The 14,621-nt window shown below is 40.9% G+C and overlaps 1 protein-coding gene across 1 annotated transcript in view; it reads right to left on the bottom strand.

Annotated features, from left to right (window-relative positions):
- Positions 1-14,621, bottom strand: part of ptprg (protein tyrosine phosphatase receptor type G) — a 535,498-nt gene that overhangs the window by 144,611 nt on the left and 376,266 nt on the right. The window lies entirely within an intron of this gene.

The following is a 14,621-nucleotide window of genomic DNA, read 5'->3' as shown; positions in this document are numbered from 1 at the left end:
GTACTCGGCCCGGCCCTGGCTGCAGGTGGTCGAAGCACTCGCGGACCTGGGCCTCGACGGAGCCGGGCTCGCTGTGCCGGGGGCGGTGTGAGGTTGGCGGGCGACCGAGCCAGAGCTGCCCGCAGAGCAGGAGGCGGAGGCTGTGCTGCAGGATGGCAGCGGCCGGGCGCCTTAACCAGGCCACTGGCTCGGGCACGACGCCAGCCCTCAGCTCGGCTGCCACCAGGGATCCAGTCCAGGCACTGACTTCATCTCTGGGCTGGTCCCTGACGCCGGACCCAGGCTCGTCCCTGGCTCCAGTCCGGACCCAGGAACTGTGCGTCAGTGGCGCCACTCCTTCACTACGGCGACCTCCAGCCGATTGACAGTGGACGCGGCCAATCAGTGTGGCGATGGTGCGCCATCCCGGCGATGCCCCTTCCTGACTAGCAGGAGAGGAGACCAATCTGTGTGGCAGCGACTGACAGCAATCTGCACATGTGCGTTTTTTTATGATTTTTAAACCTTAATAACTTTTACAATATACCATCGATCGGAACAAAACTTGTTGCACTCGCAGCACAGGAGAACGATGAGTAGGCTGGCGAAACATCGTAACGTTATCGCGTACCATTTTGCACAAATAGAAAAACCACGCAAACTGGAAGAGCACAAGATCAGAGTTTTAGTGATGTATGGATAGAAGATGCACTGCCATTGGGCACTGATGTGGATTCAACATAAATATCTTTAAAAATCCAGTGTTTCTGTTAAAATACAAAAATCTATAATCTCCTTCATTTGAATTTCTTGCATGCCATTAATAATATCCTACTGCTGTCCGTGATACCAAGTCTTAAGACCATCAAAGCAACATACAGTAAATCATGCATCTGAACATTCAGGTTTGCAACTTTTGAATGCAGGACAATAAATCTCTCAGCTTTGGGAAATTTGCAAGATAGCAGCTGGTTTGAAAGCTGATGGATTCTTTGCGTCCATACCTCATTTACCCGGTAGGCTGATAAATGCTGCAGCAAAAGTTGGAATATTCTGTGACTAAATGCCAAATAATATTTTCCACAGGGAGCAGTGGAAGCTTAGTTTGATAAGTTGTCCAAATGATAGATGAGTTATGCAGATTTTTAACGAGAAACCTAAAAAGCAGTACATTGGCTTTTCAATTAAGGGTTCAATTCTTTGTGGGCTTGGAGGAAATCAAACTTGCAGCAAAATGACCAAAGTATATCAAATGATGAAAATCTTGCTTCTATTTATGCCTCGTGGGATGTACGTATCACTGGCATGGCATTTATTGGCAAGTCACTTTTTACTCTTTGGAAGAAGGTGGTGAAATTATTTTTCAAACAATACAGTCCGTATTTTGAAAGCAACCCCAGCTCTCTTTGCTGAGGATTGAAGATAGACTGATGGAACTGTAATAGGCTGTATTAGATTTGTCATACCAAGGATTTCCTACCAACCTCCTGCACTAGCAATAATTTACAGTAAGCCATTGAATTAACAACCAGCAACATATCTGGGTGGCAACCAATGTACCGGGACAAATCCACGTAGTCACAGGGAAAGTGTGCAAACACCACAGCATCGGAGGTCGGGATTAAACCCTGTGAAACTGCCTATAGTTCTCCATCTGTTTTTGAGCAAGGCTGATGGGCTGGTTGTGCCTTTTCAATGTTCTATAGATTCAGGATCAGTTCCTGTGGATTGGAGGGTAGCTAATGTTATCCCACTTTTTAAGATAGGCGGGAGAGAAAAAAACAGGGAATTATAGACCAGTTAGCCTGACATCAGTGGTGGGGAAGATGCTGGCGTCAATTAGAACACATGGTATTGGGGGTAGGGTACTGATATGGATATGGATAGAAAATTGGTTGGCAGACAGGAAACAAAGAGTAGGGATAAGCGGGTCCCTTTCAGAATGGCAGGCAGTGACTAGTGGGGTACCACAAGACTCGGTGCTGGGACCGCAGCTATTTACAATATACATTAATGATTTAGATGAAGTGATTAAAAGTAATATTAGCAAATTTGCAGACGACACAAAGCTTGGTGGCAGTATGAACTGTGAGGAGGATGCTATCAGAGGTGCTATGCAGGGTGACTTGGACAGGTTGGGTGAGTGGGCAGATGTATGGCAGATGCAGGTTAATGTGAATAAATGTGAGGTTATCCACTTTGGTGGCAAAAACATGAAGGCAGATTATTATCTGAATTGCGTCAAGTTGGGAAAAGGGGAAGTACAAGATCTGGTGGTCCTTGTTCATCAGTCAATGAAAGTAAGCATGCAAAGAGGTCCTTCTGCAGTTGTACAGGGCCCTGGTGAGACCACACCTAGAGCATTGTGAGCAGTTTTGGTCTTCAAATTTGAAGAAGGACATTGAGGGAGTGCAGCGTAGGTTCACGAGATTAATTCCCGGGATGGCATGACTGTCATATGTTGAGAGAATGGAGCGACTGGGCTTGTATACACTGGAATTTAGAAGGATGAGAGGCAATCTGATTGAAACATATAAGATTATTAAGGGATTGGACACGCTAGAGGCAGGAGACATGTTCCCCATGTTGGGGGAGTCCAGAACCAGGGGCCACAGCTTAAGAATAAGCGGTAGGCCATTTAGAACAGAGATGAGGAAAAACTTTTTCACCCAGAGAGTTGTGAAGTCTGTACAATTCTCTGCCTCAGAAGGCAGTGGAGGCCAATTATCTGGATGCTTTCAAGAGAGAGTTAGATGGAGCTTTCTCTTTATAGCAGAGTCATGGGATATGGGGAGAAGGCAGGAATGGGGTGCTGATTGCGGATGATGAGCTATGATCACAGTGAGTCGCAGTGCTGGCTCGAAGGGATGAATGGCCTACTCCTGCATCTATTGTCTATTATCAAACCTAGGTTGATACTGGATGCTCTCTCCTGCTTTATTCTTTTTAAATGTATTTTTAACAATTTGCTACAACTAAGTGGACCACTAGCTTATTTCAGAGGACAATTAAGAATCAAGAACACACTGCAAGTCCAGAGACACCCATGTGTCAGACCGAGTAAGGACAACAGATTTCCTTCATTACAGCATGTTATTGAACCTGATGGATTTTCAGAAAAATCCAGTAGTTCCATCTAAAAATCCATCTGATACTAGTCTCTTTCCACTGTTATTTAATGACTGAATTTAAAATCCCCAAGTCCCATGGCGAGATTTGATTGCCGAGTCCAGGTTCCTGCACAGTACGGTAAAATAACAACTATGCTGTTATCCCTTGAGTAAAACTGCAAACAGTATATGCAACTTTACCAAATATGGAAATAATACAACTTCACTCAAAGTAAGGTACAATTTTAATTACATTTAAATAATTCCCATTGGAAAAATGTGTGACATGCTAGTTATATCCATGAATGATTCCAGGCTGGTTTATTTTCTGTCTTGGGGTATTTTGTAAAGGTTTGTTTCCCTGTCTCCCCAGTGCCTCAGTGGGTAAATACTCCAACCAAATCTAGCATTAAGACATTATACACTCAAAGAAAAAGACAAGATGCTGGAATCTTCATTCTGAAGAAAGGCTTCAGTCTGAAGAAACGTCAGCTGTTTTGAGATGCGGCCTGACCCGATGAGTTCCTCCGGTAACTCAAAGGGAATGTGACCACCTCAGCTTGTGTTCTGTTAGCTTATCTGCTGAGGAAGAAGGAGATGATCCCTCTTACAATTGTAAATGAGTAATCCTCTTTGGAAAACTGTATATGGTCACTGTTAAGAATAAATTTAAACAGTTGTGTTGCAGATGAATTAATTTGAACTTGACAGTTATGGATGAGAATACCCTTCACCAAGCTTGGACAGGAATACTGATCAACTGGAGTAGCTACCAGAGGGCAATTGGTATCTACAGCAGAGAACCAGGAAGTACGGCCTTCAGGAAGGAATAAAATGCAAAAATAACATATAAATCTGCTCAAGAAATGTTTAATAAACTCAATTTTGGCAACAATTGTGCACGCCTAAACCCTTAAATTCATTTTTTTTAAATATGGGTCATTAATTGAACTTTTGAGATTTCTATTCAAATTAAACCAAAATTCTCCATTTGCAGTAGTGGCCTAATTTAGTCAAGTGGAAAACTTATTAATAACATTCTTACTGTGAAATTGTGATTAATATGGCAGTCTTAGGTTCTGAAGAATTATAATTTACTGATCTGATTGTAATTGCATGCATCACTCCAGCTGAGAAGGGAAAATGTAGTGAAAGGCTACTGCACATCTGCAGATAGATATATATTTTAAACAATTTGTCAGACCTAAATTGAATGAAAAATATAAAAGTCAATAGATTCAACCAGAAAGTAAAATGCATTTGAAAGGCTTTTTAAAGATTTTTTAAAGGCTTCAGTTAAAAATGTATGCGTGGTTCATTCTGCTGTATGAATGTTTAAAGACATGGCAATCATTCCTGATAATTAAAAGCACTCAAGGAAATTATTTTGTGAGCTGAAATAAAAGTGAAGAAAATGCTTTTTTTGTTAGGTAGAAATTGATCAAGGCTCATTCCTGTCACTGTTTAGGCTCAACATATTCTACTGTCTACTCCACAAACCAAATGATAAATCAGGAGGCTTAAGTGAACCGTCCCCTTCACCAAATAGGAATACAAAAGCTTACGATGTGAGGATAAGATTGGGATAGCTGCTACGCAGTAAAAGAAAGCTTGCAAATCCAAGCACATCTCAACATACCACGCATTAACTGGCTTTGCCTTCAGAAGGATTTAAGGACTACGGGAGTGTAAGACAGAGGGCGCTAATTCAGTGTGTCACTTTACACTTTGGAGAATGCCTGGGATTTCTTAATCCGAGCAGATATTTGCGGCAAGCAAATTTGTAATCAGGTTCCTGTACTCTTCACCGTAATTGCTGCACTGCAGCTCCCAAATCCTGGAAGGATTGATGGAGGATTGGGCTGTGCATGATGGAGAGTGATAGGCTAGAGAAATGGAAGCCCATAATAATTGTGGGAAGGTGAGTGGATTGTTTGAAATGATAATGGTAGAGGCGATAATGTCAAAGAGGATTTGATTGGAAAGGGATGAAATGGAAAGAAATGGTATTAGACAATATATTGGGTATGCCGCAGAAAGTTTCAAATTGTACAAAGTTAAGGGAGTAAGCAACTTGGTGTTGCACTTGCCTCTCAACCACACTTTCAAGCATAACCTCTGGTCTTTGATGGCTCCCGTCATATAAACACATTAGAAACAAGGATGGTAGATAGAAAGACGAAAACCAGAGAAAAATATCAATGCAAAGCCAATTGCTTTGTTGAAGATCTCCTTCGACTATGTTGAAGACTAGCTACGACTAACGTCGGGAAAATTGGACACCGAATAGTGGAGAGTGAAGACGACCTCCTTCGATCTCCTTCCATCTCCCTTCGACTATGATGAAGACTACCTTCGACTATCCTTGACTACCCTTAATTTCCTACGACTAACACGACGACCTACTACGACATACCATGACTAAACTTACGAGTAAAAAAGTATCGATTTTTTCCATGGCGACCTTTTTTTACTCGCGGACATTTTTCAACATGTTGAAAAATACGCCGCGACCTAGCTGAGGCCTCGAGTACACAGGGACTACTCTCAAACATGAAGGAGAGTTACGAAGACCTCCTACGACCTCATGTCGACCATGCTCTGGGTATGAATCGGGGGCAAACTCGCCAGAACTCGCGGATTAGATCGCCCAAGTGGGACAGACCCTTTACAATTTTTTGTAGAACCTTAAGGATGGCGATTTTAATTTAACTTAACAAAAGACCTGAGCCAATCTTGCATTTCAGTGCTCTGCCCAGTTCCACATAGAATCCTGCAACTGTGTTGGGTCACATCAATGAAATCAGCTTGCCACCAAACTCGGGTGGATGCTGGGAATGAACAAGGATAACCTGATGCAAGTTCACATGAAACAAAACTGCTGCAAACTTTCAGCAGATCATGCGGGATCTGTGGCAAGAAACCGTCAATATTTCAAGTTGATGATCTTTCAAGAGAAGTACAAAAAGCTACAGAACAAAGTGATTTTAAATTGCAGCTAAGGTTGAGTGTGGGAAGGGGTGAGGAATGCAGACAACAAGAGGACATGTGCTGGAGACCAAGGACAGATGAAAGACTCCACCAGTCATGTGTCAGTTGAGAGTGGATGGTGCAGGATTGGTGACAGATTTGCAAAACGCTTCCGTTCAGTCCACAAGAGAGACCATGAGTTTCCATTTTATTAATCCTCCATCTCATTCGTATCTGCCCTCTATGTCATTGCCATCTCAAACTATCCCAACAAAGTCTAATATAATTCTGAGAAACATCAACTCATATATCGGCCTATCTTATATCCTCAATATCAAATACCACATTTTCATATTCACATTGAATGACTGGAAAATAGATGTGCCAATGACCATTCTCTCCTCCCTGTAATTGTTTGAAAGATACAGCATGGAAATAGAACCTTCGGCTCACCGAATCCATACCGACCACCAATCACCCATTCACACCTTCCATGCTATCCCACTTTTGCCTCCACTCCCTTTCACAGGCCAGTTAACCGAGAACCCATGCAGTCATAAGCAGAATATGTAAACTTCACACAGATAGCACCCAAGGTCAGAATCGAACCTGGTCTCAGATGCTGTGAGGCTGGAGCTCTACCAGCTGCGCCTCTGTGCTTGATACTGATTCATAAATATGCCAATTGTAAACAGAGCAGTCTACAAGACATCTTTCTCTTCTTGTACTGACTATAAATACTTTGCTTTTAAATAACCGGTGTTGACAAATGTCAATTGAAAGGTTTATGAATAAATAAAACAAAGACTGAATATTAATGAACTGATGTATAACAGTAATGGTATTAATAACCATCAGAATAATAAAGGGAGCTAAATCATCCAGACTCAGATTGACATCACCTCTTTATCACATTTTAAGTTCATTACCACTCCAGCAGGTTTTCTCAAATTTTATATTATATAAATCAATTGTAATGAGCTGAAACTGTATAAACCAATGTTGAAGTGAAATACAGTTTTTAAACACTTGTGTTTGTCAATGAGGTGTAATAATGAGCAATTTAATCTTGAATTCACTGTCTGCACAGATCTCAGAATTTTTGATCAGAGTTAGTGAAGTGGAAATTTGGAATAGTTTTTACTGAATATTTCAATTTTCCAGCCAAGAAAAGTGATAAAGGAGAAATGACACCAAAATTATATCAAGAGCAGGTTTTCACCTCAAAGAAACACAAAATGTTGCTTTGAAATCACAGAAGGGGAACAATAATAACCACTCACTGAGAGTCCTGCTGCTGTCTACATGTTTTGTTTACCCTGTCCTCCATTCAAAGGCAGCTGTGAACACTTACATCAGACGGGTTAAGGGGAACAGGCATTGTTATCCCTCTGGGATTATCGGAGGATACCAATTAGTGTAACAACTCCGAACAGCTTCAACTGACACTGTGTGTTCCAGTTGAGACGGAGGCAAGACTGTGATGATTTCCCCCAAAAGATTATTTTGTGGTTGTTAAGGATTATTTGGTCATCTTTCAGGAGTTCACACAAGTTCTATGTTATCCCACTTTCTCATCGACTCCCTATACATTAGGGTTAATTTACAGCGTTCAATTAATTTACAAACCCGCATGTCTCTGGGATATAAGAGGAAACCAGAGTACCCGGAGGAAACCCACTCGGTCACGAGGAGAACATGTAAACTTTACACAGAGAGCACCCGAGGTCAGGATCGAACCCTGTTCTTTGGCGCTGTGGGGCAGCAACTCTCCTACTGCGCTATTGTGCTGCCTCTATGAGTTATTGCGTACAGTTTTGGTCTCCTAATCTGAGGAAAAAATTGCGTACAGTTTTGGTCTCCTAATCTGAGGAAAGACATTATTGCCATAGAGGGAGTACAGAGAAGGTTCACCAGACTGATTCCTGGGATGTCAGGACTTTCATATGAAGAAAGACTGGATAGACTCGGCTTGTACTCGCTTGAATTTAGAAGATTGAGGGGGGATCTTATAGAAACTTACAAAATTCTTAAGGGGTTGGACAGGCTAGATGCAGGAAGATTGTTCCCGATGTTGGGGAAGTCCAGAACAAGGGGTCACAGTTTAAGGATAAGGGGGAAATCTTTTAGGACCGAGATGAGGAAAACATTTTTCACACAGAGAGTGGTGAATCTCTGGAATTCTCTGCCACAGAAGGTAGTTGAGGCCAGTTCATTGGCTATATTTAAGAGGGAGTTAGATGTGGCCCTTGTGGCTAAAGGGATCAGGGGGTATGGAGAGAAGGCAGGTACAGGATACTGAGTTGGATGATCAGCCATGATCATATTGAATGGCGGTGCAGGCTCGAAGGGCCGAATGGCCTACTCCTGCACCTATTTTCTATGTTTCTATGTTATGAGAGGTGTCAGAGCAGCTAGTAAAGCAGTTTTCAAATAATGGCAAGAAGCTGCAGACGCTGGAATGTTGAGCAAAATGCCAGGTGATGGCGGAACTCAGTAAATGAGGCAGCCTTCGTGTAGGAAATAGATAGCTGACATTTCAGATTGGGGCTCTACACCAAAACAAAACCTGTTGACCGTTTAACTTCCACTGATAATTTCCGGCCATTTGAAAACCATTGTAACTGTACAGGGAAAACAATAAATAAATGTTCATGTTTATCGCTTCCAATAGACGGCTTCATAATAAGAACAATGGGGAAGAGTGGGAAATGAACGTTTTACTGTCACGTGAAGTGAATGTTTCTGAATGGCAAACCTCCAAGAACCATTAAAGTCAGTGAAGGAAAGAGCTGTACCATCTTAAAATTTATTAACTTTAAAAACATTTGCCAACAATTAAAAAAAATAAGCAAAATCTTCCGTTTGAGTTATTGCAATGCATAGGAGAGGTGTTGATTGGAAGAAAAGCAGCCAAGATCTATAATGGGCAGAGGATTTGTTCTCATAAACCACTGCTCAGAAGAAGATGTTGATTTTTACATGAATGCAAAAGACACAGTTTACTTTGACTGCACTATAAGTGTAAAATAAACACTCAATGTGCTAGAAAATGGTGTTAGATGTGAACCACTTGCTAATGAATAATCTGATATGTGGAGTAATAACAAGGAACTGCAGATATTGGTTTATATCACAGAACAAAGAATATTAAAGTGCTGTCATAACTCAGTGGGTCAGGCAGCATCTCTGCAGAACATGAGTAGGTGACGTGACGGGTCGGGACCCTTCTTCATACCAATATGTAGAGTGCACTTCGTGCAACATGCTGCACAGAACTATCACTATCAAAACAGCATGCCCCTGTACTTAGGCGGAATTGGCAAGATGCAATGCTCTCTTGTCGAATAAGCACATGAAGTGGCAGAAAAAAAATACTTTGACAGTTTCCTAACCATACTTTATGCTGTCATGGATAGCACATTTTTCAGAATAGCTATTATTCAATAACCATTACAGTCAATGAAAGAAAGAATTTGATTATCTTGAAAATTATTAACCTTAAAAACCTTTACATCCAATTTAAAAAAAACTAATAATATATTGTAAATTACCTTATTCTCAACCAAGTACACTAACACCAACCTCCATTCAAATGAATGGACTCTGTTCAAGTGCCAGGATCAGCAGCAAATTCTCCGGTGTGAGAATTGGAGACTTGCTATAGGCTAGCATTTGACTGCTGCATCCCATGAAGTGTTTGAAACTGATTGCAGCCAATGAATCACGGGTGAAGGATAGCCATTGAGGTTGGCACTTCCTTATGAGCATGGGAATCCAGAAGTTGGTGGAACTTATGCTTGAGAAATCATCTAGGAAGTTCAATTCTAGCTCGGGCCGTTCAACACTTTTATTAACAGCTATTAATTATTGTTGATGGTGCCATGTTGGGTTTCGTGTTTTGGAACCCATCAGTTTTGTTCTCAGACCACAGTGGCAACCTTATTCAGCCAAAATCATTAACAAAGATGCATTTCAATGAAGTGATAACGTGGAAATTCAATTGCTCAAACATATGAAATCTCGAAAGCGTTCATTTAATCTATGATCACAGTAAGCTGTGACAAAGACTGAATCTATGAAGATGTGCTTTCAATGTTCTTTCAGAATAATTTTATCTCCCTCAACACAGCATCATCAATGGTGAATAGAATAATGAATTCTGCCACAGTTGGTGCCAAACACAAATAATAGGACCTGCTACATTCAAATTAATCTTATATTTCGTGCAATAAGCATGAAATTACAATATACAAATGTGTTTTTCTATGAACTAAAACAAAATCATAGTGAACCCACTACTTGTGCCAAATATTACAAAGAATAGTTTACATTTAATAAGAGGCTGAAGATTTCCTTGTATTATTTGCCTGGAAGATTCAAATGGACTTTTATAAATGATTTTTGTTAACCATGATTACAATGCTAATTTCAAATCTTTTGGCATTAGTCACACCAAGGTTGGTTCAAATCTGTAGCTGCTCATCTTTGAATCAATTCATTGTACTTTATATGTACACAAGACCCAGTTCCAATCTAATTCCACCGCAGTCAGTTTTATTGAGAATATTTAATCTGAATCAAATTGATTCTACTCGTGACCTCCACTGGGACACAATAACATCACAGTCATAAAATTATTGCTCACCAGATGCCAACTAAATGTGTCTGCTTGAAATTAAACTTTTTGATCTCCGGCAATTCAAATTAAAGGATAAAAATCAAATATACTTGCATACAATTCCCATTAATTTATTTAATGATGCCCAAAAGAAAAGTCAAAGAACATTACTGTAAAAATAAAACTGGAAACACTTTACAAAATAAAATCTCAAATCTGCGCATCCACTATTTCACAATGACAATTCAACTCTTTTAAGGTGCAATAAGGCTTGCCAAAGCGTCACTGGAGATAAGCTTCAGACCACCAGAATGTGGACACATGGATCATCCTGTTCATTAAATGAGATGTAGGCAGCATCCCAACTTTATAGATTTGTTGGCTGGATACATTACCACTGACTACAGATGGTGTGGTTCAATTAAAACTGTCCTGCACTAAATAAAGTCAGCCATCACTTCTTCAAAATGAAATGCACCGTGGTTGGAGTAGGTTTGCTGCCAGGCATTCTACGAGTGAAGTTGATGCAGAAATCAATGAAGAATCACACATGCTGGTTAATCCTGGGCATTAGACACACTACCTACAAGTCTGTCCAGGGTTAAATATGATTGGAGGGACCGTGGAGAAGGCGGGATTGAGAAGAGAGTTTCACAACAGCATTGAGCTACTTTACGTGTGACAGAATATTGGTAGAGATTGGCAATGCAAATATCAAGTTTTACCGGACAATGAGAACCCACAATAATAAAGCTAAGTTTGGGGAAACAGACACAATGTATTCAGAGAAGCTGCCCCGGTAATGTTCTTAAAGAGCTTTGACAATAAACCCATTGATCGATACACAGCCCAAAATATGACTGAGAGAACAAGAGAATGGGCATTACTCTTTTTTTTAACCAGACAGTGAGCACCATTGAGCAAAATGCCTCATCAATGGAATGAACCAAGAGGTACCTAATGGCTTGCTAAACTGTTATAGCAGGAAGGTAAGTGTCAACTACTGCATGTATGGCAAACTAGGTAATAGTGGCAGCTTTCTTTCCCTGAAAGATATTCATGAATTTGTTAAGACAATCTAATAATTTAAAAGTCATAATTACTAATTCAATCTTCCAGATTTATTGGATTAACTGAATTTAAACTCTGCTGCTCCATGGCAGGAGCAGAGTGGAGCTGCCGCCTTGCAGCTCCATCCACCTAGGATTGTTAATTATCAGAAAGACTGCAAGAAAATGGTTGTACTCAAGGAAGCAGCTCTCCACCACTTCCTCAAGGGCACTAACGGCTAACCTTGATGGTGATACCACATCCTTCAAACATACAGCCCAGTACTTCCTGACTCATCATTAGCTCTTGCAGGCTGTGGCAGACAGCAGAAGCACTCAGAAACTTGATGGTTAAGAAAGAACTGCAGATGCTGGAAAAATCGAAGGTATACAAAAATACTAGAGAAACTCAGCGGGTGAGGCAGCATCTATGGAGCGAAGGAATAGGTGACTTTTTGGGTTGAGACCCTTCTTCAGACTGATGTGGGGGTGGGGGGGGGGGCGGGGGCGGGAAGCAGAGAGGAAGAGGCGGAGACAGTAGGCTGGGGGAGAGCTGTGAAGTGGAGGGGAAGGAGTGTTGTAGAGGAGAAGGATCTAGGAGTGCAGGTACATGGTTCCTTGAAGGTCGAGTCACAGGTAGATAAGGTGGTCAAAAGGGCTTTTGGCACATTGGTCTTCATCAGTCCGAGTATTGAGTATAGTAGTTGGGAAGCCATGTTGCAGTTGAATAAGATGTTGATGAGACCGCATTTAGAGTATTGTGTTCAGTTCTGGGCACCATGTTATAAGAAAGATATTGTCCAGCTTGAAAGGGTTCAGCAAAAATTTACGAGGATGTTGCCAGGACTAGAGGGTGTGAGTTATAGGGAGAGGTTGAGTCGGCTGGGTCTCTATTCCTTGGAGCACAGGAGGATGAGGGGTGATCTTATAGAGGTGTATAAAATCATGAGAGGAATAAATCGGGTAGATGCACAGAATCTCTTGCCCAGAGTAGGGGAATCAAGGGCCAGAGGACATAGGTTCAAGGCGAAGGGGAAAAGACTTAATAGGAATTTGAGGGGTAACTTTTTCACACTAAGGTGGTGGGTGTATGGAACAAGCTGCCAGAGGAGGTAGTTGAGGCTGGGACTATCTCAACGTTTAAGAAACAGTCAGACAGATACATGGATGGGACAAGTTTGGAGGGATATGGACCAAATGCAGGCAGGTGGGACTAGTGTAGCTGGGACATGTTGGCCAGTGTGGGAAAGTTGGGCCAAAGGGCCTGCATCACTCTATGACTATTAGTATAAATGAGAAAGGAATATAAAGTTTTGCAGCTCATAGGTGATAATGAATACGAAGAAGTGGAAATTGCATACCAACATGGAACAGCTGGGCTGAATGGCCTGTTCATATATACTGTATAATAATTCTAACTAAGCAATTTGAAAGTGGAGATTTCTGCTTTCTATAGTTTCTCAACTGTGCAATATCAGATTTTTACCACCATAAATGGATGGGGTCTTAAGCTTGCAACAAATGTCAGTGCAATTATGTGTAACTTCATTCATTTCATCTAACTCTTTGCTGGTTATTTTCACCAGCCCTGCACTTTGCTCAACCAATTGCTGTGGCAACCCACCGTTCATAGGCTTTGTCAGAAGACTGATGACTGTGTTTAATGTAACCTTGAGTAATTAAGTAAAATTAATTTAGTTTTCAAATTTTTCAACATGAGATTAAACATCAAAGGTGAAATCAGACAGGAAGTGTCAGTGTTTTGGAGAGTGCCCTTAGATCTCCAAACTGTGCACAGACACATTTGTGATGTGAACCATACAGAACCCCACTTTGATGAGGATGTTCATGCAGTGCAGACCACTGCAGCATAAAGAGTAGGCAGATAATGACCTTAGTCAATGTTCAACACAGATTTGATGTCACATTGTTATGTTGTTTAATAGCCCAGCTTATAACCTATTTTAACACTGTCAATTATGCGGCTGGAAGAACTTTATACCCCACCACATTTAAACAGAACCATTGAAATGATGGAGACACAAGTGACTGCAGATAGAATCTGGAGAAAACCCATAAACAGTTTGGAAAAACTCAGCGAGGTTCTGCAGCATCTATGGAGGCAAGGGGATCGTTGACATTTTAGGTTGAGGTCCTGCATCATATAACAAAAAATAATAATTTGCTATTTGTAGACCATTTGTTACTTGACATTTATTGGTTATTATAATGATTTGACAAATATTTGGTCCTTTTTGTGAGCTGTCACATGTTGAAAAACTTGAGCCTTGGGATTGTCGGGATTGACACGACAAGTGCTGCACGACCTTCCGGTTACTTAATGATTATTGCACCAGCCAGCTACTACCAGAGACAGGCATTCCTCTTTGAACACAATAAGACTAGGAGAAGGAGCAGAGAGCACACTGAGCTGAGAAATGCCCAGAAGTAGATGACTAGCAGAAGGACACAAACTGCTAGAACAACTCAGCAGGTCAAGCAGCATCTCTGAAGAACATGGAGGGGTGATGTTTTGGGTTGAGACCCTTCTTCAGACTCTCTGTGACTCTTCGGCGAACAAGGTTAACTAGCCAAAATCGCTCCATCGCAGGAAGAAATTATCACAAAAGCATATAAAAGAATCAATGCTGTGATCAAAACCTCTGTATAAATTGTAACTGACATGAGCGTTTTGGTGTATGTATAAAGTCATGCATCTTGGTACAAATCATATTAAAATTCTTAAAATATCAGATATATGATGTAATTGTTAAAATTATAATGTGCAATATAATCATTCTCAAACCAACATATCTCAATCCGTTTCATTATTCATATTTTTTACTGGAGAAGTGCTTTATAAAACTTCAGCTAGGTAGTTTTTGCTTCATC

Source organism: Amblyraja radiata, chromosome 18 (assembly GCF_010909765.2).
Source record: "Amblyraja radiata isolate CabotCenter1 chromosome 18, sAmbRad1.1.pri, whole genome shotgun sequence".
Taxonomy (NCBI): Eukaryota; Metazoa; Chordata; class Chondrichthyes; order Rajiformes; family Rajidae; genus Amblyraja; species Amblyraja radiata.
The sequence above is the reverse complement of the archived record's forward strand: the minus strand, read 5'-3'. Positions and strand labels throughout refer to the sequence as shown.